We start from the raw sequence: 6851 nt of genomic DNA, 5'->3' as shown, positions 1-6851 counted from the left end.
TTCATTTTTTCTTTGTTTAGTGTAGGTTTCTTTACAAGTATTTTTATTCAAAGTAATATAATTTCTAATTGGGTATAATTAAACAAAATTTTTTAAACTTATTATTTCTTTAAAAACTTCAGAAAAAGATTTCTTATAACTAAGGCGCGTATTACAAATCATACATTCAATATGAGGGCTCCCAAAGCATCGAAATCAATCGCCTGTAGTGGGTTTAATGGTTTGGCAGCTGTCATTTCTTTAACACGTGAAAAAAGTACATTATAGTGCTCGAATATACACCATATTACATTGCGAGCAAAATGAAACAAATAGTAAGTATACGCCATAGTGTTAGGGTAAAATGTAGAAGTCAAACTTCTTTCTAATGTTCTCTGAAACACTTAATAGTGCATTCATTCACCAATTTTTCTTTCAAAAGCCTGATGGTTGTTATGTCAGTAATTCGGAGTCAGTAATAAATGCGATAACTTTTTTCTGAATGAGTATCTCGGAAAATTTTGACAAAGATGTTTAAAATTAAAATTGGTCTACATTTATCACCATTTATCACCTTTGATGTTCAAATGGTAGACATATGCATTTAAGAGGACACAAGCGTCCACAGGTTTTTCTCAAAACCCACCTCTGTCTATCAACTCCTACTCTCACCTCCCCGCGGTGAACATCGGGTGCCTAGTACCTCAACTGGAGATTGGGTTCCAACCCCAGTGGAAAGTTGTTGGGGGCAGCAAAAGAGAGAGGGGGAGAGGTGTTTCCACTAAGGCACCTCTCCTTATCCAGGCGGCAGCGGACGAATTCTCGAGATGGAATCAACGGTGGCGCCTACAGTTCCAGTAAGGTTGAACTACTTAGTGAACACCTTATAGGGCTTCTTCGATATATTCGGAGCCCAGGCCTGTAAGGAGCGCTTCATCCGGCTCCCCTTCCTTGGACGGTGTGACTTCCTGGCAACGTAAAAATACCTTAAGTTTCGAAGCACCAACAAGCCTCGGATACGGACGGATTCACTGTTGACAACCCACGCAAACGAAATAAGGACAACGAACTTCGGATATCAGACCACGTGCAGCCGAACAATTAGCGGAAGCCCTAAACTGTAAACTGCTGCAAGGCAGATATTACAGCCATCCAAGCAGTGCGATGGGATGGACCGGGCAAACGCAAACTAAAAGACTGCGATATCTACTACGGCGACTGCTACCGAGAACAAAGACAGCGTCTATTTGGGTGTGAATTTCTTGTTGGAACTAGGCTCAGGCAAAAAGTCTTGAGTTTCAATCAACAATCCGCATCAAGGCTAAATTCGCCAACATAAGACTAATATGCGCGCATGCCCCAACAGAGGAGAAAGATGAAGACACCAAAGACATATTCTTCGAGCTCTTGGACAAGACATATGAGCAGTGCCCTGGCTATGACATTAAAATTGTCTTAGGAGATTTTAATGCCAAGCTAGGAAGAGAAGACATCTTTGGTGGCATAATCGGGAGATACAGCCTGCACGACACCACCTCCGACAACGGATTCAGGCTGGTCGATTTCACTGCGGGGCGAGACGTTCTGGTAGCTAGTACGCAGTTCACGCATCTCAATATCCACAAGGGGACATGGAAATCTCCTGATCAATCAACCGTCAACCAGATTGACCACATTGCGATCGATGCACGACACTTCTCCAGTATCCAGGATATCCGAACATTCCGAGAGGCCAATATTGACTCGGACCACTACCTCGTTGTAGCCAAGGTACGGCTACGGATATCCCGATCCAAGCCAAAACAAGAAAGTACTGTGAGAAGATTCGACGTTAGACGGCTACAATCGCAAGAGACCGCCATGTGCTTTTCCGATCGAGTCTCTCTATGCTACCTGCATTAAGCATTGAAAACCAGTGGCAACATTGCCTTGCAGCCATCCGAGATGCCGCCTCTGAAGTGCTAGGTTTCACACGGCCACCACAGCGAAACCCCTGGTTCGACGACGAATGCCGGCAAGCGGTGCTGCACAAAAGGACTAGAGCTACTCGCGAGATCTACGAGCAGAAGAGGAGAGAGGAACACTGGCTTCTTAGATGGAAAACAAGAGGATGAGAAGTGTGATTTCGAGGAGATAGAGGGATGTCACAACAGGAATGAGGTTCGTAAATTTTACCAAAAGGTAAAAAAAAACCTCCCAAGGGTACCAGCCACGAAACGAAGCCTGTAAAGATGATCAAGGGAACATCGTAGCAAAACTGCAGTCTATGTTGAGAATATGGAAACACCACTTCTCCAAATTATATAACGGCGATGACGAACCGAATTCCGCTGTAAGGAACATAGAACCACTCAACCTCGGCGACGCAGATCAACAATTCCGCCTACCTGACCTCGACGAAGTGAAGAGAGCTATATCTAAACTGAAGTCAAACAAAGCTGCAAAGGGCTGACGGCATCGCTGCCGAACTATTCAAAGTAGCAGGCGATGACTTGGTAGGGAACTTGGCACCAACTCATCTGCGATGAGTGGAATCCCAACATAGTGTGCCCGATACATAAGAAAGGAGACCCTCTCTGCCGTATTATGTGAACGTCTGAAGCCATTCGTCAACAACCTGATTGGTCCTTACCAGTGTGGCTTCAGACCAGGAAAGTCCACTATCGACCAAATATTCACACTACGGCAGATCTTGGAAAAAACCCAGATCGATACCCACCATCTCTTTATCGATTTTAAAGCCGCGTATGACAGCATTTATAGAGAAGAGTTCTTCCGAGCAATGTCTAGTTTTGGCATCCTTGTCAAACTTATCCATTTGTGCAGAATGAAGATGGAGAATAAGCGCTGCTCTATCAAGGTCGGAAAAGATCTTACCGATTCATTTGATGTCAAAAAAGGTTTTAGACAAGACGATGCACTGTCATGCGACTTCTTCAACATCGTTCTGGAGGAATTGTGCAAAACTCAACCGTCAACACTAGAGGCACAATCTTCCAAAGGTCCATCCAATTACTCGGATACGCAGATGATATTGACATAATTGGAAGATCAAAGCGTGATGTCAGTGGAGCGTTTTTGAGCATTGCGACGGAAGCGAAGAAGATGGGTTTAGTGGTCAATGAGGGCAAGACCAAGAATATGCTGTCATCAAAAAAGGACACTGAACGACGACGTCTTGGACAAAACATCACCATGGACAGCTATAACTTTGAGGTAGTTAAAGACTTTGTCGACCTAGGCACCGCTATTAATGTAGACAACGACACCAGCGCTGAAATCAAACGAAGAATAACTCTTGCAAATCGCTGCTTCTTTGGATTTAGAAGGCAATTGTGAAGTAAAGTCTTCTCTCGAGCATGTAAAATCACCATCTATAAGACACTCACTATCCCGGTTCTCATTAACGGCGCTGAGGCCTGAACCCTGTCAAAGAAAGATGAGAGCGTCTTAGGATGCTTTGAGAGAAAAATTCTTCGGGTGATTTTTGGTCCCGTACGCATAGATGGAGAATGGAGGAGAAGATATAACGACGAACTGTACGGGTTGTACAGCGACACTTACCTAGTTAGCCGAAATAAAGTCCAACGGCTTAGATGGCTAGGTCATGTAGAGAGGATGGACATCAACGCTCCAGCCCGGAAGGTCTTCGAATCCAATCCCGAGGGACGGCGCAGTAGAGGAAGACCGCGACTCAGGTGGCGCACCCAGGTGGGAGAGGACCTCAACCAACTTGGCGTGCGAAACTGGAGACAGCTAGCTAGGGACCGAGCTGGCTGGAGACGCTTGTTGGTTGAGGCCCAGGTCCGCTCCGGACTGTAGCGCCACCTTAAGTAAGTAAGTAAGTAACGTTACAGTATTTTGCGATGAGAAATTCGGAGATACAATATTATAACATACAATGTTATATTCACACAGAATCATGAAGTTAATAGTGTTTTGAAAAACTAAAGCGTTTCCTAGACGATTCAATATTTTATACAATAATTTAGTTGAAAGCTGATACTTGTATCGTGTAGATATCATGCTGAGTGATGCTTTTTTATGTCAATGTTTCCACCAATTTTCTAAGAAACTGCACTACTTTTTCCGAGTCCAAATTTTGTTTAAAATATTTTCTGTAGATGGTGCGCAAGGAATTAAATTTCTGTATTACTTGCTCGGGATCTCTTTCCCTGTACTTTGAAAGTCATTTTTTATATTTTTTACTACATAAAGTTGTGTTCATAAAAACAGCAGTGCTGGTCACATTTTATTAGATTGTCAATCAGGTATTTAAATAACGGAAATTCTTACAAAAAAAATTACCATGTTATTTGCATCTAACGATCTTTCGTTTTCATATTAGAGACTTTTAGCTTGAAGTTATACCCTACTTTTCCCGGTGAACACCCATTATTTCAAACTCTATGGATATAGAGTGTTCATAAAAATAGCAGTGCTTTTGATTTTATAAACGGTGATTTTTTAAGAGCTTGAGAACTTTTTTAAAAAAAAAAATGCATAAAATTTGCAAAATCTCATCGATTCTTTATTTGAAACGTTAGATTGGTTCATGACATTTACTTTTTGAAGATAATTTCATTTAAATGTTGACCGCGGCTGCGTCTTAAGTGGTCCATTCGGAAAGTCCAATTTTGGGTAACTTTTTCGAGCATTTCGGCCGGAATAGCCCGAATTTCTTCGGAAATGTTGTCTTCCAAAGCTGGAATAGTTGCTGGCTTATTTGTGTAGACTTTAGACTTGACGTAGCCCCACAAAAAATAGTCTAAAGGCGTCAAATCGCATGATCTTGGTGGCCAACTTACCAGTCCATTCCTTGAGATGAATTGTTCTCCGAAGTTTTCCCTCAAAATGGCCATAGAATCGCGAGCTGTGTGGCATGTAGCGCCATCTTGTTGAAACCACATGTCAACCAAGTTCAGTTCTTCCATTTTTGGCAACAAAAAGTTTGTTAGCATTGAACGATAGCGATCGCCATTCACCGTAACGTTGCGTCCAACAGCATCTTTGAAAAAATACGGTCCAATGATTCCACCAGCGTACAAACCACACCAAACAGTGCATTTTTCGGGATGCATGGGCAGTTCTTGAACGGCTTCTGGTTGCTCTTCACTCCAAATACGGCAATTTTGCTTATTTACGTAGCCATTCAACCAAAAATGAGCCTCATCGCTGAACAAAATTTGTCGATAAAAAAGCGGATTTTCTGCCAACTTTTCTAGGGCCCATTCACTGAAAATTCGACGTTGTGGCAGATCGTTCGGCTTCAGTTCTTGCACGAGCTGTATTTTATACGGTTTTACACCAAGATCTTTGCGTAAAATCTTCCATGTGGTCGAATAACACAAACCCAATTGCTGCGAACGGCGACGAATCGACATTTCACGGTCTTCAGCAACACTCTCAGAAACAGACGCAATATTCTCTTCTGTACGCACTGTACGCATTCGTGTGGTTGGTTTAATGTCCAATAAAGTAAACTGAGTGCGAAACTTGGTCACAATCGCATTAATTGTTTGCTCACTTGGTCGATTATGTAGACCATAAATCGGACGTAAAGCGCGAAACACATTTCGAACCGAACACTGATTTTGGTAATAAAATTCAATGATTTGCAAAGCGTTGCTCGTTAGTAAGTCTATTCATGATGAAATGTCAAAGCATACTGAGCATCTTTCTCTTTGACACCATGTCTGAAATCCCGCGTGATCTGTCAAATACTAATGCATGAAAATCCTAACCTCAAAAAAATCACCCTTTAATTAAAGAGGGTTAAAAATTTAATTTCTTTTATTTTTCGTTAAGTGAATATTTTACTATATAAAGTTTTAAGTATTTGTAACATACTAGTATATAAAAAATTAATAAATATTAGTTTAAAAATAAACAATGGGACGATCAAGACCCTGCCACGAAGAAATTCGAAAACTTATAAGAAAACTGCGTTTGGAGGGAAAAACGTACCAAAATATTCAAGACATCCCAGGCTACTCACCAAAAATGCTCAGTAACGCCTTAAAATGGCAAAATAAACCGAAAACGCTAGCCTCAAAAAGGATGACTACTGAAAGAACGACAAAAAAATATTCAGTTAGCAAAACAAAACCCGTTCATAGGCTCTAGGAAAATAAGAAATGGAAATGTTAACGCTGTCACAATACGAAGACGTCTTTTATAAGCGAAGTTACCAGCAAAGAGTCCACGAAAGAAACCATTCTTGACGAAACGGCATGTGGCCAGGAGAATGGAGTTTGTTAAAGCGCATAGAGATTAGGCAAAAGAGAAATGGAGGAATGTTCTGTGGAGCGATGAAAGCAAAGTCGTCCTTTTTAGGTCCAAGGGTCGTCGGGAATATGTGACAAGACCCTAAAATGCAGAAATCAATCCACGGTACACTATAAAAACAGTGAAGCATGGTGGAGGAAAAATGATATGGGCTTGCTTTTAATATTACGGAGTGGGGCCTATTTATCTTATGGGGGGTATAAGGGATGCAACCGACTATGTGAAAATTCTCGAGGAGGTTATGTTGCCCTATGCTGAAGACGAAATACTGTTGGATTGTGTATACCAACACGACTATGACCCAAAGCATACTTCGAAAAAAGCAAAATCATATGGTTTGCGCAGAAGAAGTTATCCGTTATGGAGTGGCCCGCTCAATCCCCCTACCTTAACCCCATCGAAAATTTGTGGGGGATGTTAAGAACGCAATTCATAAAGCAAAACCCAAGAATACGAAAGAATTGTGGGAAGCAGTGCGTGATTCGTGGAACACAATACCAGTTCCGAGGTGTCAGGTTTTAGTGCACTCGATGCCACGTAGATGCGAAGCTTTATAAAAACAATGGTCATACAACAAAGTACTA

The sequence above is a fragment of the Eupeodes corollae genome, chromosome 2 (genome assembly GCF_945859685.1).
Source record: "Eupeodes corollae chromosome 2, idEupCoro1.1, whole genome shotgun sequence".
NCBI lineage: Eukaryota > Metazoa > Arthropoda > Insecta > Diptera > Syrphidae > Eupeodes > Eupeodes corollae.
Note: the sequence above shows the minus strand (reverse complement) of the source record.